A 17,954-nucleotide genomic window follows, 5' to 3' on the forward strand; every position below is an offset into this window, starting at 1 on the left:
ACCTGTCTTTTAATATTTGTATACTGTCTCTTGGCAACTGGCTGGGTAAATGATGCATCGCTGTTGAATTTTGTTTTAATTCATTTTTCTAGGTATGTGTATGTGACTACATAGTGCTTCAAAGATAGTCATCTAATTAAAGATAACTGATTATTTGGGTGATAACCCATAAATAAAATAGAGGAAGAGAAAGTTGGAATAATAGTCTGAAAACAGTAGTTTTTATATTATTTTTCCAAAATGTCAGATTCTGCTGAAATCTTAGATTGACTACTTAACCTATTTAGGTTTCTGTTTCTCATCGGAAAAAAAAAAAATCAACTGTGAAAGTTTATTTTTTTCTTAGAAACACAGTTTGGGTATTACAGATGACAGTTATTCAGAAATCTTAGCAGTTTCTGTCTGTGATTCAGCATAAGAACGGTACATGGAACATTGGGAAAAAGGCTTAGGACACACTCAGTACATAGGGTATTCAGATCAGGCCTTTCTAACATGGCAGTGCTTCTATTTTTCCCTGTCCTGTCCTTACACAGCTTCTCACACCTTTAATTTACAAGCCCAGCCCCGTCAAAACATTGCTTATTTCTTATTGTCAAATTATTGCTCCTGACCTAAATAAAGAAACTTTAATTCCTCCCAGTTGATTAAAAACAATTGAAAAAGAAACATTCTTACTGCTAGAACTTCATTTTCATTATATCTGTTTGCTGCCTCACCTAATGGAAGAAGTAAGCGAAATACAAAAAATCTGTCAGAAACTTGAAAATGGTATTAGTCAAGAGCTGTTAAAGAATCAAAAAAGCCATCACCAGATTTGCACCCCTAAAATCTTTCCTAGTTGAGATGATAAAGTAAGTCCACTTATTAAAAATCTGCAGCATATCACATTATGCAGTATAAATCAACATAATGTGATATGATCTGACATCAAGTTAAAAAAGTGCCTTTTCTGCTTCTGCTCAGACCATATGTTCAAATTATTAAAAATACCCACAAATGCTTTTAAAAAAAAAAAAACAACAACAAAAAGAACAAACCCAAGCTTCTCTCCAATTAACCATCTTGACTTATATATTGTTTAGGCAGAAAACTATTTTCTTCTCTTGGGTACTTTATTATCAGTTATTTTACAGATAATGTTCTGATTTTTTGCCAGAAGAGCTTTTATAAAAGAAACACATAAGTACCCACACATATATACACAAAAAGTAAACTACTGTCAAAAAGCAAGGTACTATTGTAGAGTGAAGAAATATAACTTATTTGGGAAATATTAAAGCTTACTTGTGTTATCAGATGCTGCTTCTAGTAAAAGCTTCTGAGTAATTTACCTTAGTTTGGACTCTTGATATCCAAATATGAGTCATTGAATAGCTAAATATGATTGCCTGTTCACTATCACTAATTTTGACCTGAATTCTGTTTACTGAGCAATCTCTAAAAACCTGCTCACCCATGGGTAAATAGAAGCTAAGCTTTTTCAAAAAAATTATTATTCCATGCAATTTATGGGAAAACAGCCAAGTTGGCAAGTTTAAAAAACACACACAAAACGCTGGAACATCTTGACTGGGTTGATGACATGACAGCATCGTAGTATACTACCAGCTGGGAGTTGGCTGGGGTTCAGAAATGGACTCAAGACAGTGGAGCAGAATGCAAGAGGAAGCGGCTCTCCACTGGTGTGGCTGCTTTGTTGAAACCAGCAAGAAGACCATTTGCTACACCAGCTTTCTTGCGCTCTGCCCTTAGCTGATTTCTGTCGGCAACAGAAAAAATGTGACATAAGGGGATACAATAGCGTGTGAAATGATACTGCACAATCTGCTCAAGCTTCCATTGCAGTCTCCAGGCCTGTTTCTCATCTTGCTCTGGATCCCCCCTGAGCTGATGCAAGCACAGAGTTCCCGTGGACTTCCAAGGGGCTCCATGCTTCTTGTAGGTGAAAGAATGGAAGGTAGAATAGCGCAGAGGGGCAGGGCATGTGAGCCACTACAAGTTTCTTGGCTCACTATCATTCCCTTAAAATAAAGATCAATGAAATGTCAGGTAAAACTCCAAAAAGAACCAAAACAAAACACCTCACTTATAAAGCTTTTGAAAGCTCACTTTTGCCTTTTTAATGTCTCTAAACTTCTGTTTTTTTTGTGTGTGTTTTGTTTTGTTTTGTTTCTCTCTTTTTAAATTGACCCAGAGAATGCTGAAAAAGCAGGGAACGGCCATGTATGTAGTATTTTCAGTTCTACCAGCAACATGATGCTCTCGAAGTCTTGCAAGATAGTCCTTTCCCCCCAGACTCCAGTTCAATTTTGCAAACACCAGAATTTCCATAGTTTTGATAAAGTTCAAGTAAGCATCCTCTAAACTTTGGTATTTATCTGAACGAGTGTGAATGTTGCATTTTTTTTTCTTTTTTTAATTCACCCAGCACTAATTACCTTAATATTTTGAGATTATATATACTGATCTGTAATCTTTTCTGGGGGAAAAAAAATCCAAAGTTCCCATAAGAAATAGCTTTTTATTAATATCCTTGAGGATCTTGAAACATTGGGTATTATTATGTTAGCACATCTGTGTATCCTTTTTTGGGCAGAGAAACTAACTATCCGGCATTACTGATACAGCAGGGGAATTTCTGAGGTCCTCTGATGAGAGGAAAGTATAACTGTAATGAAAATTTAAGTTTTTTTTTTTTTTTTTCTCCCTTTTCAATTTATGTGGCAGCATCTCTGGCCATTAGAAAACTGAAGGAAATAGCATAAATTTCTTAATAGCTAAATGAGGCCAGAAATAGACCAAAAAAATTAAAAGTCTGTAACCCTAAGCATAAAGAGAAATTAACTACCTTTCAGCATTCTTTTAGAAATGACAGCTCTTTATCTAGCAATAATAATAAAGATTGGGAAAGTTTATGCTTTAATTTAATAGCTAAATGTTTTTTAAAAAAATTTTACTCTCTTAATCCTTCATGCTTGGTCAGCCATGGGCAATAAAATGTTAAAAATCTCACAAGCACTTCTATGAATTTGTGTTAGGCATACAGTACCCCATTATATTTGTAAAAAATGTTAATTAGGACTTATAATTTAAAATATGTAAGTTAAAATAAATTTTAATTGCCTTAGCCATAAAATAAAGGATTGTCCTTCTTCTAATTGCCTTAGCCATAAAATAAAGGACTGTCCTTCATTTGAGAGTTGATAAATCCTCAAGAAAGTAGCCCTGGGTATCTGTACAAACTATCAACTCAGTCAGCTTGCATTCAGTTCTCTTCTCATAACCTACTTTCCTGGTGGAAATTCTATGCCTTAATTGACTTCTTTCTCTATACATTATGAACTTTTTTTCTTCTCATTTGTACTCTCTTACATGTCTCCTTAGCTACCTCAGCTCTTGGCTAAATTTTACTAATCTGGTTTTAATTTCTTATAATTTCAGGATTCAAAATAGATATTTAGGATAATAATAATATAAGAAGAAGAATAGCAAATTATGACATATTGAATACTTATGTGTGGCACTTTGTACTTGATGTACCACATATGTGATCTCATTTAAGTCTCATAATGATCCCATAAAGCGTCATTGTTATCTCCATTTAAGAAATGAGTAAACTGAGGCTTAAAAAATTTAAGTGAATTCAGCAACATCACAGGGTTAGTGAATAATGAAACTGGAAATGAAACTTTGGTCTCTCCGACTCTGACACTCATCAACGCTAAGTTATACTCTTTCCCTTATTCATGTATTTTCATCCCCAGTCTTATGAAATGTTACTATGAAATGTCTGCCCAGATCATAAACAAATTGAAAATATATCTTGTTTAGCCCAACCATCAAGCACAGTCCTACTATCTTGTACTAACTGTTTTTATCATCCAGCCAGCTCAGAACAGACAGACTTCATGCTTGTATCCTGCGATGCTGCTGCCAATTTCTGTGAAAGGCACATACCTGACAGAAACAACAGTCCACAAAGCCCAGATATTTAAAAAAAATTGTTTTCTTTATCTTTATGTAATTCAACTGAATTTCTAGCATGAGCTCCTATACCACATAATAGCAAACAATTTGATCTACTTAATTCTGGTTTCTCATGGCCCAGCCCAGTGATTTCTCAGTCATTATAGGCTTAAAATGTAGTCCCATTTAGGGTTACAATTCAATCTGCAATGTGTCTCTTTCTCCCTAAAGACATTCTGAGATGGTGCTATTTCAGAACTTGAATTGAATGTAGCAGTATCCTGTTTGTCTTCCTCTGTCTCATTTCTCTTCTGATCTTTTCTTCCATCTTAACATTATCTTTTCAGGCCATCTGTCGAATAATGAAGTGGTATCCGAGATGTCTGTGGGCCTAATTTTGGCTTTCACTTGGCAAACTCTGTCACAGTTAATTTACTGATATTTCTGCCATGTCCTTACTCCATCTTCAGGGGGAATGTATAAGGAACATCCTAGGATATGTTCCCTCCTAACTCTCACGGCCTAACTTTCAGGCTGGCATGTTTCTCTATCATGTGTCAATGGTATCTTACTTGAAAACCAAAGGAAACTTTGGGGTGTTCTCACAAAAAAACTCAAAGTACCAACTTGGACCCTCTTGTTTTCAAAGTAGAGTATGCTGTTCTCCTTGAGTGTGAACAGGACTTTCTGTCTTCCAAAAATAAAGAAAGGGAAAAAGTAACTTTATAGTGAAGAAACATCTCAGGAACCCCTTAACCAAGTGATTGATGGAGGCTGACAACAAGGATAAGTCATGTTGATGTTGTGGATCATGATGTGCTGAGAAGGGCAACTCATCTCCGTGGTATTCTTCTCAAAACCCATGAGAGGCCATCAGGCAAGTCCAAATCAAGGAACGTTCTACAAAATACCTGGTCATTATTCGTCAAAATTGTCAAGGCCACTTAAAAGTTGAGAAACTGTCATTGATCAGAGGAGACTAATGCAACACAACAACTAAGAGCAATGTGGGATCATTGACCAGATCCTGGGACAGAAAAAGGACATTCATTAGTGAACAAATGTGTAAAATATGTAGTGTCATCAATAGTATTGTGCCAATGTGACCTTCTTAGTTTTGGCAAATGTACTATGGTTCTGTGAGTTGCTAACATTTGGAGAAATTGGGTGAAGGATATATGGAAATTCTCTATATTGTCTCAGCAACTTTTCTATAAATCAAAAATTATTGCAAATTTTATAAACCAATAAACCAATGTTACCTCAATAAAAAAAATTATTACCAAAAAAGTTCTAAAAAATTGCACTAGATACACACCATGTGTACCAGATGATTTAACTGAGTTATAGGAAGAAAAAAATATGTTATCCTTAGTCACAGCATGTGAGATGATCTCCTGCCACACACAAAGGAAAGAAGGGGAATTCAACATGAGTGGGCAGAGACATCCTCACTTTCTTGTTATGTATCAGTATATTTATTATGAGGTTTTGCAGTTTTTGAATGTGAACGTATTTATATTACTTAACTTGAAGAATCTCTAAGTATTTTGAAAAAGCAGATATTTTGAAGGAAAACCTTGCATGGCACACGGAAATACTTCACATATATTATGAGTTGTCAAAGTTAAAGATGAGTTACATATCTTTCCTTTACAAAAATATGTATTCTGATATAGCCACATTTTAACAGTAAGAAAGTAGTTGCTTTCCAAAGAGTCTTCTTTTATGGAGAGAACATTTTGAAAAGTGACATTTGTAAATATGTCCATAATTAGATAATTTATTGCTGAAAACAGAGTGTCACCTATAAAAATTTTCATAACAGCATGCCTTAAAAAAACTTAGAATTCTAATTGTCTATCCCAATTACAAATCTTCTGAATGAATTTCTGTGATTAGCTTTGTTATAAACTTCTAATTTCTCACTCTGTGAATCCATTCTTCTCCTGAGTTCTTTGATCATCTTTATGATCATTATCCTGAATTCCTTCTCGGATAGATTGCCTATTTTCACCTAGTTCTTCTTCTGGGGTTTTATCTTTTGTGTGTGTGTGTGTGTGTGTGTGGTACGTGGGCCTCTCACTGTTGTGGCCTCTCCCTCTGCAGAGCACAGCCTCCGGACGTGCAGGGTCAGCGGCCATGGCTCATGGGCCCAGCCGCTCCGCGGCATGTGGGATCTTCCTGGACCGGGGCACGAACCCATGTCCCCTGCATCGGCAGGCGGACTCTCAACCACTGCGCCACCAGGGAAGCCCTGGGGTTTTATCTTATTCCTCTGTCTGGAACATGTTCCTCTGTTATGTCATTTTGCCTAAGTCGCTGTTTTTATTTTTATGTATCTGGTAGGTTGGTTACATTTCCCGACCTTGGAGACGTGGCCTTTTGTAGAAGATGTCCTGTTCATCCCAGTAGCACAGTCCCTTCTTGTCACCCGAGCAAGCTATATGCTCAAGGGGTTCCTCCTATGAGGTCTGTGTGGGTCCTTCTGTTGTGGCAGGCTGACTATATGGGCAGTCTGTAGGCTTGCTTGGCGCCTGGTCCAGTTGCTTGCCAGGCCCTGCCTTGCATGGAGACTGCTGGCCACTCATTGGCAGGACCAGGTCACCTACTGACCAACTGCAGAACCCCAGGGATTCCAGGGATTATGCAGGCTCAATGGTGGGTGAAGCCAGGTCCTGGGACTAGTGCCTACTGGCAGACAGAGCTGGGTCCTGGAGTCTGGTTGCAGGACCTAGGGCATCCTAGAGCTACTATCAGATGGCTGGGGGTTGGGAAGATGGGGGACAGTTCCTGACACAGTTGGATATGGGGTCTGAGTTGTCCTGAAGCTTATGTTAGTCTGATAGTGGGAAGGGTTGGGCCCAGCTGGTCCCAGGGCAGGGTCTGGCTTACTGATGGGCAGGCTACAGAATTGTGGTTTTCTTGAGTCTGGTGTCTGCCTCCTGGTGGGTGAGGCCGGCTCAGAGGCTAGAGCAGGCTCCCTGAGGGCAGGGTGGAGTGCAGGGTATTCTGGGGTATGTGCCTGCCCACTGGTGGGTAGAGCATGGTCCTGGCCCTCTGATGAGCAGGGGCATGTGCAGAGATGACTGTGGACTCAGGATGTCTGGGCTTAAGCAGTCTGTCTGCTGATGGATGGGGCTGTGTCCCCTCCCAGTTAGTTGCTTAGCCTGAGGCCTCACAGAACTCGCACCTACAGGCTGTCAGGTGAGCCGAGTCTTGGCACTAATGAGCTAGAGGAAAGATACCACAATGGCGCCTGCCAGCAGCATAGCTGCTGCCAATGTCTATGTCCCCAGGGTGAGCTCCAGTCCCTTCTTGTCTCTCTGGGAGATTCTCCAAGATCAGCAGGTAGGCCTGATCCAGGTTCCTCTCAAATTACTGCCTTTGTCCTGGGTCCCGTAGTGTGTGAGATTTTCTGTGTGCCCTTTAAGAGTGAAATCTCTATTTCCCTCAGCCCTCTGGGTCTCCAGAAAGTAAGACCCACTGGCCTTCAAAGCCAAATGGTCTGGGGGCCCATCTTCCCAGTGCAGGATTCCCAGGCTGGGGAGACTGAGGTGGGGCTCAGACCTCTCATTCCTTTGGAAGAACTTCTGCAATGTAATTATATTGGGGATAGCCCACCTCGGTGTATGGGACTTGATTATATCACTCCTCCGACCTGTCTAGTGTGGTTCCTTCTTCATGTCTTTGGTTGTAGATTTTTTTTTGGTAGGTTGTAGTCTTTTTCATTGATGGCTGTTCTGATAATTGTGGTTTTGGTGTGCCCATAAAAGGAAGTGAGCTTACATGCTTTCAGTCAGCAATTTTAGCTGATTTCATGGAAGCCAGTTTCTTACTGATTAACCATCCTTCCCTCGTCCTGATCCAGTAGGGCTCACAGCTGCTGGGGAGAGCATTGATAGCAGCTGGAGGGTTCCAGCAAGGCCTAAGTGGGTGCAGGTGATGAGGTGCCTCTTCTAGGGCCACTGGGCTGGTGCCTAGTGCCAGGCTGGCCTAACAGTGCTTCTGTGATAGTGCTCCTGTGACTAGCTTTGAGTATATTTTATAAAAATATGAAAATATAGCACTTTTTAACTCAAAAGAACAACTGATAAACATCATGAAAACTCAAAACGTACTAGCTGATTTCAACAAAATACTAACATTATTAGTGGACAAGATTGAAACATGAGTTTCAGGATTTAGTATATGCAGACAGAATTCATTTCTTCTATTTGGAACTATGATTTTTTAAATTAAATTAAATTAATTTTTATTTAAAAAAATTTATTGGAGTATAATTGATTTACAATGTGCTGTTAGTTTCAGGTGTACAGCAAAGTGAATCAGTCATACATACACATATATCCACTCTTTTCTTTTTTTAAGATTCTTTTCCCATATAAGCCATTACAGAGTATTGAGTAGAGTTCCCTGTGCTATACAGCAGGTTCTTATTAGTTACCTATTTTATATATAATAGTGTGTATATATCAATCCCCATCTCCCAATTTATCCCTCCTCCCCCTTATCCCCTGGTAACCATAAGTTTGTTTTCTACATCTGTAACTCTACATCTAACTTCTGCTTTGCGAATAAGTTCATTTGTACCCTTTGTTTTAGAGTTCACATATAAGTGATATCATATGATATTTGTCTTTTTGTGTTTGACTTATTTCACTCAGTATGACAATCTCTAGGTCCATCCATGTTGCTGCAAATGGTATTATTTTGTTCTTTTCTATGGCTGAGTAATATTCCATTGTATACATGTACCACATCTTCTTTATCCACTCCTCTGTTGATGGACATTTAGGTAGCTTCCATGTCCTGGCTATTGTAAATAGTGCTGCAGTGAACATTGGGGTGCATGTAGTTTTTTGAATTATGGTTTGCTCCGGGCATATGCCCAGGAGTGGGATTGCTAGATCTATGAATTTTTACCACTTGACTTTTCCCTTAATGACAGTCATTAAACCAATAAACAGTGTCTCAATAAAGGTAACTTAGAATCAGACCTGGAAATCATTTTCTAGCATAAAGTTTTAAATCACGATATTAATGATGATAATGCATAATCACATTGAAAACACCAAAGTAAGTCAGAAAGAGAAAGACAAATACCGTATGCTAACACATATATATGGAATTTAAGGAAAAAAAATGTCATGAAGAACCTAGGGGTAAGACAGGAATAAAGACACAGGCCTACTAGAGAATGGACTTGAGGATATGAGGAGGGGAAAGGTAAGCTGTGACAAAGTGAGAGAGTGGCATGGACATATATACGTTATCAAACGTAAGGTAGATAGCTAGTGGGAAGCAACCGCATAGCACAGGGAGATCAGCTCGGTGTTTTGTAACCACCTAGAGGGGTGTAACCACCTAGGGAGGGTGGGAGGGAGGGAGATGCAAGAGGGAAGAGATATGGGAATGTATGTATATGTATAACTGATTCACTTTGTTATGAAGCAGAAACTAACACACCATTGTAAAGCAATTATACTCCAATAAAGATGTAAAAAAAAATGTTTTTTTTAGTAACACTAATAAATGGAACATTTTCTAAACATATTTTTATCTGATCTTTTATCTCATCCATTTTAATTTAATGTTTTTGTGTTTATTATATAACACCAATATGTTACTATATTAATACATTTGTTCCTTGTTATCTGTGGGAGATTGGTTCCAGGACCCACCATGGATACCAAAATCTGTGGAGGCTCAAGTCCCATAATTGGTCCTTCATATCCTCACTTTCTAATCAGATTTAACCAACTGAATGGACTGTTAGTACTATATGTATTTATTGAAAAAGATTATTTCTCAAAAAAACATTTGGTAACAACTGCCTCTCATAAGTCCTTGTTCTCTACTCTGGGCTATGATCTAGATCTCTCTACTCTGCTTCCTAAACTTAAGAAGATTTTCAGTGTGAAGTGGAACATGGGCAGTGATTAACATTCCTTAGCAGGCTTCTAGCTCTTCTCTTTCTCTCCAACACTTCATCTCATTTCTTGATAAAGAATGGGGAAAGAAGACTCATTTTAGCCAGGTTATATATACAGAAATAAGTAAGGTTATTTAAAGAGTAAAATCTGTCTTGAGGGGGCTTCCCTCATGGTGCAGTGTTAAGAATCTGCCTGCCAATGAGGGGTACACAGGTTCGAGCCCTGGTCTGGGAAGATCCCACATGCCGCGGAGCAACAAAGCCTGTGCGCCACAACTACTGAGCCTGCACTCTAGAGCCCGCAAGCCACAACTACTGAGCCTACATGCTATAACTACTGAAACCCATGCACCTACAGCCTGTGCTCCACAACAAGAGAAGCCACCGCAATGAGAAGCCTGCGCACTGCAACGAAGAGTAGCCCCTGCTCACTGCAACTAGAGAAAGCCCGTGCACAGCAATGAAGACCCAATGCAGCCAAAAATAAGAAAAAAAAAAAAAAAAAAATCGGTCTTGAGGCAAGTCCATCTTGGATGATTCACAAAGAAATGTGCTCCTGAATTACAAGGCAGCCTCAACTAAGCCCAGGACATGAAATCAAAGGGCAGCCAGGCATCAGGTATTGTAGCCTGCAGTGGGTGTGCTTTGATACAAAAGAAAATCATCATGCAAACTGCATGTGCTAATGGGGCACAGTTTCTGAAGAATGAACCCTCAGGCCCTGAAAAAAACTAATGAGTTCTGCCTCTCCTTTCCGTGACCTTTTACTTAGGTTTTCATGGGAATTTGTTTTCTTTGTTTTAGTCTGAGCTGTTCCGGGAAGAGGCACAGTGGGATAGTGAATCTGCAAAAGTGCTCTCATGGCACAGATTTTACAATCTACCACTGAGTTTCTGGCTCTTGGGTACTTGAAGGTCCTGACCTAGGCAAATTTGTGTAGAAGGCAAACATTGTCTTACAAAATCCAACCCAGTGTACCTCTTTCTAGGTGTTTTCCTCTTTGGAAGTTTTTTTTTTTTCCCTGCAAAGAGCCTATTCATCTTTATGTTCCTGCTTTGTTCATCTTTCAAACCCTGTTTTTGTAAATAAGTCAAATTAATTCACTCAACATGTCACAAGAGAGTAAAAAATAGGAACAAGAGCAATGGACGTGAGGTCAGAAAACCTGGTCTAAGAATCTGATGTTGCCACTTATTATGGGAATGAGGCCAATTTAATTGCATTTTTGTCCTTAGTTTCTTATTTGGTAATACAGAGCTAATAACCTCTGTCTTGATTCTAGTGGCTGTCATGTAGATTGTGTTCCAGCATCCCTTCCACTTTGCCCCCTCTCCCTACTTGTCATCCAGTGAGCTGTGAGTGGGACTGACCCCTCCCCAAATCCAGAGTTGGCTCCTGCTTGGTCTAAGATTATCAGTTAATTTTATCCAATTTGCCAACAACACTGGCTCTGGATATAGATATAGTAATTTAGGACTGTGTGAATAGGCCTGATTCTTCCCCCAGCAATTTTTCTAGAGATAGGCTTGGAAATACAGTTTGTCCAATCAGCACGGAAAAAGCATCTCTTTTCTTCAAGTTGTATGTTGTGTGGGTATGAAACTTGGTCAGATCACAAGTTTATTCAGAGATTTGAAATTAACCATAGCAATACTAAAGATATCTAATATTCTCTAAATAATTTCCCTATATAGTACTCTATACCCTGCAATGAAACCCCTAACGTTATTAGGAACATCATTTAATCCAGTCTAATGAGCCCAATCCCATAGTCAGTCACAGGCCTTGCAATATATACAGTGTTGGGAAAGCTACAAAAATATCTTTTCTGTTTGTTTGTCTATTTTTTGTCAATTTTTTCTGTTTTGGTTGACTTCACTTAAACACATTTTTCTAATTTAAAAATTCTTCTAATTTTTGAAACATTCAGAAAATGTAAAACCATATATGAATTAGAAATAGTAAAGGGAAAAAGAGAGAAAAGCAAAGATAGGAATTATAAGCTTGAGAGAAGAGTAAGGCTAATTAAAAAAAATACTGTACCTTTATACACATATGCAAAGGGCAGATGACAAATTTTGTTTTAAGCCAGACTGGTAAATTTGTTTTCCATAAAATCCAAAGTCTTATAATTTTGAGATGTCTACCTACAGTACTGTACTGATAACATTCTTCACTGCATCTTAATTCTTCAGGAATGCATGCTTTATTATTAGTGGTAACTGCATCCCTCCAAGAAGGAAAGTCTAGGTATAAGATAGGAGACAATTCTCGTGTTTGTGCTCATCACTGATAGCCTGTGTATAGAAAGAGGCCTTAGAAGATAGGTATAGTACCTCCTTTAGGAGCAGAGGGCAGGGTTATATACTATTCAGTTTAATAAAAATAGCGTCTCTCTCTGGGTGAAGGTCAAGCAGGTTTACTGCCAGTTATAGATTTTTTTTTCCTGTGCTGGGGGTTCTTGTCTGTAACAGAACCCAAAGTATGTGCAGAAAGGCCCAATCACCTGGCCTTCTCTGCACTGCCCTGTGGCAATTGGGGTTTAGGCGACCAGCACAAATCCTAATACCCTGGCAATGGCTATTGCTGCAAGTACAAAGGTCATCTGTCTGTGATCCAGGAGTCTCATCTCCCCTACCAGCATGCGTGAAACTACGGCCGGTTAAATTTTAGGTTGTGACCAGAGTAAAATTTCAGACCTTTTACAGTTCTTGACATAACAGTCTGTATTTGTTTCTATTGCTGTATAACAAATTATCACAAGACTTAAAACAACATCCATTTATCAGCTCACAGTTCTACAGGTCAAAGTCCAGGCACAGAGCGACTCCGTTTTTATTCGGGTCTTACAAGGTAAAATCAAATTGTTGGCTAGGATTTGTTCATTTCTGAAGTCTCCAAAGGAAGAATGCACTGTCAAGCTCATTTTCTCTTTGGACAAATTTACTTCCTTGCAGGTATAGAACCGAGGTCTCTACTTTCTTTCTGGGGGGCTGCTCTCAGTGCTAGAGTCCACACATATTTCTTGTCACACAGTTCTACCCAACTTCAAAGCCAGAACAGAGAATACACCTCAAGTTGAGTCCCTCCCACACTTTGAATATTTCACTTCCTCTGCCTCTGACCTCTAGATCTATATGTAAAAGGCCCATATGATTAGGTCAAGCCCACTAGTATAATCTTCCTATTTTAAGATCTACTAACTTGGGACCTCACTTACACGTGGAAAATTTCATCTCTATGGGCTGCACCCTCAGTCCAAGGGCGAACAGTGTACAAGGGTGAGGATCAATGGGGGTCATGGAATTCTGGCGACAAAGAGCCCCAGTATCTGACATCACTGACTGTCTTGTAAAAACTCACTTGAGCATCTGATTTACTCTCACACTGCTACCACACAGCTTCACTTCTGATGTCAGATGCGTAGGTGTCTACCATCCAATCCAATTCTGACACTTCCTGGAGTTAGCGTGGGCCCCGCAGGTAAAGGGCTCAGCCCCACAGAACTCCTCCCCGCCCCACCACAGACCAGGTATAAATCAGAGGTTCCCATGAGCCCCTCCTCAGGTTCAATCATTTGCTAGAACAGCTCACAGAACCCAGAGAAACAGTTACTTGCATTTCCCAGTTTATTACATAATAAAGGATGTGATAAAGTATACAAATGAACAGCCAGATGAAGAGATACATAGGATGAGGTCTAGAAGGGTCTCAAGAACAGGAACTTCTGTCTCTGTGGAGCTGGGATATACCACCCTCCTGGCACATGAATGTGTTCACCAACTTGGAAGCTTTCTGAATCCTGCACTTTGGGATTTTTACAGAGACTTTATCCCACAGGCATGATGGATCATAAGTCAGTCTCCAGCCCCTCTCCCCTTCCTGGAGGATGGGAAGTGAAGCTGGAAGTTCCACCTTCTAATCAAGCTTCGATTTTTCTGGTGACCAGCCCCCATTCTGAAGCTCTCTTGGAGCCCAACAAAAATCGTTTGGTCAGAACAAAAACATTGCTATCATCCAGGAAATTCCGAGGGATTTGGGAGTTGTGTATCAGGAACTAGGGTCAGAGACCAAATATTAGTACTCATCGCTTAACAAATTATAAAGGTTTTAGGAGCATTGTTCCAGGAACTGGGGGCAGAAACCAATATGTATATTTTCTACCTAAGTTTTCAAGCAACCACTGGAAACTGCATAGTGAAATCAGTTCTTAAAATAACAGTATCCTGAGATAAAATAAGGTGAATAAACCAACAACTTAATTCAATAATAATATTAGAAGTAATGTCTTTGATTATTATTTTATACAAGCAATGATGTGTGGTGTAATGCATAACATCCTTAGCAACATTCTTACCATGAACACCATGATAGGATCCACAGGTATGTTTCTTATAACATCTTTCAGCATAGACTAATGGAAACACACCAAGGCACAACTCAGAAAAATAAATTTTATAGCACTCATTTCAAAGAATCAATATGCACAGTGCCTTGCCAGTTAGTGTTAACATATAAAGGTAGATAGATGTTAAAAGTTAAAAGTATCTGTGGCAGGTTAGTAAGGAAATCATGTCAAGAGCCAGGCAAGAAGCATAACGGTGAAGGCAATAGGGAGTGGTGGCATCTGAGACTAACTAGAAAGAGTACACCCTGCCTAATGACATTCAATGCATCATTTTTTTTAATTTATTTATTTTTGCGGTACGCGGGCCTCTCACTGTTGTGGCCTCTCCCGTTGCAGCGCACAGGCTCCAGACGCGCAGGCTCAGCGGCCATGGCTCACGGGCCCAGCAGCTCCGCTGCATGTGGGATCTTCCCGGACCGGGTCACGAACCCGTGTCCCCTGCATCGGCAGGAGGACTCTCAACCACAGCGCCACCAGGGAAGCCCCTTACTTGCACTTTAGATTATACTTGTTCGTGAGTTCAAGATCATATGCATAATATGAAAAGCAGAGTAATCAAGGAAAATCCAGTTAAGACTTAAATAATAAGGCTTTTTATTTTATTTTTTTTCTTGGGGGGTATATTTCTGTTCAAATTCACTTCATGGTTATATTGATATTTAGACTAAAAATGTTTGAGCTACTGACAAAGTCACCTCTTTCGTGAGTCTATACAAGGCTAGAACCATTTATTTGCTTCTAAGTAAATTGGTTTAGCAATCCATAGAATTTCACATTTAAGTTTAACTTGTAAATACTGTGTAACATTTGTCTAAGCTTGTGCTGAGTAGGGTTGTCAGAAATGGAGAGTTTATGAATTCAATTAAATATCATTTTGATGGTGACAAAACACATATTTATATTGCAGACCTCTCCTAATGTCCTTTTGAAATTTCCTCTTAAAATTGTACAGACACCACAAATTTAAAGGGGTCTAAAGAACACTTCATTATTTCCTCAAACTCGATGTCACATCTTCTGTAATTCAGTAAAAAACACCTCACCTACCAGTGAAAAATTAGTGGTTATTGATGATTTCTCTCTTTCTTCAACTCATGGTAACTAATCATAAAGTTTATCCTGCTGATTCTACCTCCAAAACATAGCTTATTACTTCATCTCCAATGCCATTGTTGTTTAGGTCATAATCATCCCTCACCTTGAATTTTACAAAACCAGCTTAATTATCCTCCTGTTTCATTCTTGAGTTCCCCTTTCTATTCTCTAAATCTCATAAAAGTTTTCTTTGTAAATACTATACTTTATTACATATTGCCACTACCTTACTTTATTATGCCTGAGGTACTTCTACCTCAGGACCTTTGTATGTGCTCTTCCCTCTACCTGAGACACCTTTCCCTGGAAATCTTCTTGGCTCTTTACCTCATTGCTTTCAGGTCTCATTCACATCCCTTGCTCAGTGAGACTTCTTGTAATATCCTACCTAAAATAATGATTCTTCTTGCTTCTGGATTTCCTTAATACCTCTATGTATTTTCAATTCTCTCATAGCTTATACTAAGTTATGAAGGGCATACTGTATTTATTACTTTGTTTCTTGTCTCTTGCTCCAGAGTGTAACTCAATGATGATGAAGATTTTGTCTGTTTCTCCCTGCTGGAATATTTTCCCCTCATTTCAACATTCAGTTTAAATAGAATATATATATATATATCCTGGGAGAATCTCTTTTGACCACTCCATCTAGAATCAGTCTATAATTTAATGTATTATATCCCTTCGCCATTTTTAAAAAACATAGCAGCACAACCTAAAATCATTTCCATTGGCTTTATGCCACCAGCAGTTAGTGCAATATTTGTCAAATGACTAATTAAATAAATAAATGAAGGAATGAATAGAGTATAGAATATAAATCATGACTAAGTGAAGATAAGACTACAGAATTTTTTTTTTATATTAATAACCAATGGAGGGGCTTCCCTGGTGGCGCAGTGGTTGAGAGTCCACCTGCTGATACAGGGGACACGGGTTCATGCCCCGGTCTGGGAGGATCCCACATGCCATGGAGCAGCTGGGCCCGTGAGCCATGGCTGCTGAGCCTGCACGTCCGGAGCCTGTGCTCCGCAACGGGAGAGGCCACAACAGTGAGAGGCCTGCGTACCACAAAAAAAAATAATAATAATAAAAATAAATAACCAATGGAAAGTATACAGTTTCAAATCCACTTATTGATTTGAATTTTCCAATAGTTTCATATTATTTCTTTTAACAATCAACCTTACACACTAAGATCATGTGTTGTGATACTTGGAAAGTCTCAGAATTAAATTGCTGTTCTAATTCTTATTAGCTATACAGCCGTGGACAAGTCACTGAACATTAATTTCTTTATTAATACAGTTGGGATAATTATACCTTCATTATAAGTTTAAATGTGGTAACATTTATTTGATGGTTTTGTTTTTGTTGTTAATAGTGTTAAAGGAAACTGTTCATAGAAGTGGGTGAAAGCTCCTTTGAATAAGAAATGAAATACATGCTCACATAACACTAAGCACCCTGGGGGTAGATAAGTTACAAAGATTAGTGTTTGCATAATTGGTGTAACTCATAGTTTGCATTAACCCTATGAAGGGCAGCCATTTTTCATAGGTGTTGAGAATAATGTTAAAGAATACCAAAACCTAAGCCCTAACAATCATGAAAGTTAGCATGGATTATTAAACTAATTAAAACACTGGGGCTCTGGAGACCTGAATTTTAATACACATTTTGCCACTAACTTATAATGTAACCCTAGGCAAGAGAGCAGGTCTCTTTAATCTTTACTCTTTTCATGTTTCTTCATCTTCATTACCTTCCAGAGGTGGTTGTGCTGCACAGCAATGAACTGAGGTAGAGTATACTATAAGAATGGCATCCTTATGATAATTGTAAAGGAGTAAAATAAAAGAGATGTAACATAGCTAAAAGAAACCTGCAGATAGACAGGTTACATCTTATCTCTTCCGTTGGTTTATTGTTCACAGAAGGAATGGGATCATTTTTGTTTTTTGCTATTTGGTTTACTCCTTCCCACCCCTATCCCCACCAACCCCTTCAAATAGCCTCCAAAAGTAAGTGACAAAACTTTTCAGAATATTCCAACAACCTAAGATTAGGACAATTTATGGCCAGAAAATATTAATTAAGGTCATGTATTCACCGAATTTACCTTAAAATGTGAGGTAGACAGAGTTACCTCTACCAGAGCACTTGTATCTATTTCTCTTTAATTAAAGCTCTGATGTCTATGGCCACTGTTATTCTTGACTGACGCCCCAAGAAGCATAACTGGGAAGTAAGATTATGGTAGTGGGTGATGGATGAGTGTAGCACTCCCTGTACTAAGTGCTGTACCAGAATATGAAATGGATGGATGTCATCAATGTGTAAAATATGGGCTTGGGTTTAAGACAAATTAGCCTACCTGTAGCACATTGCAATTTTCTATATAAAATTAATTTATTTTACCTGCCAACTTACTGTATATTTATTAATTTGTGTAGGTTATTCATTTAATTATGAGAACATTTCTGTATGGTGTATCTGTAAGGTGATTTTTGAGTGCTATTTCTTTATTTCATTACATTGTAACTT

Source organism: Phocoena sinus, chromosome 1 (genome assembly GCF_008692025.1).
Source record: "Phocoena sinus isolate mPhoSin1 chromosome 1, mPhoSin1.pri, whole genome shotgun sequence".
NCBI classification, from domain to species: domain Eukaryota; kingdom Metazoa; phylum Chordata; class Mammalia; order Artiodactyla; family Phocoenidae; genus Phocoena; species Phocoena sinus.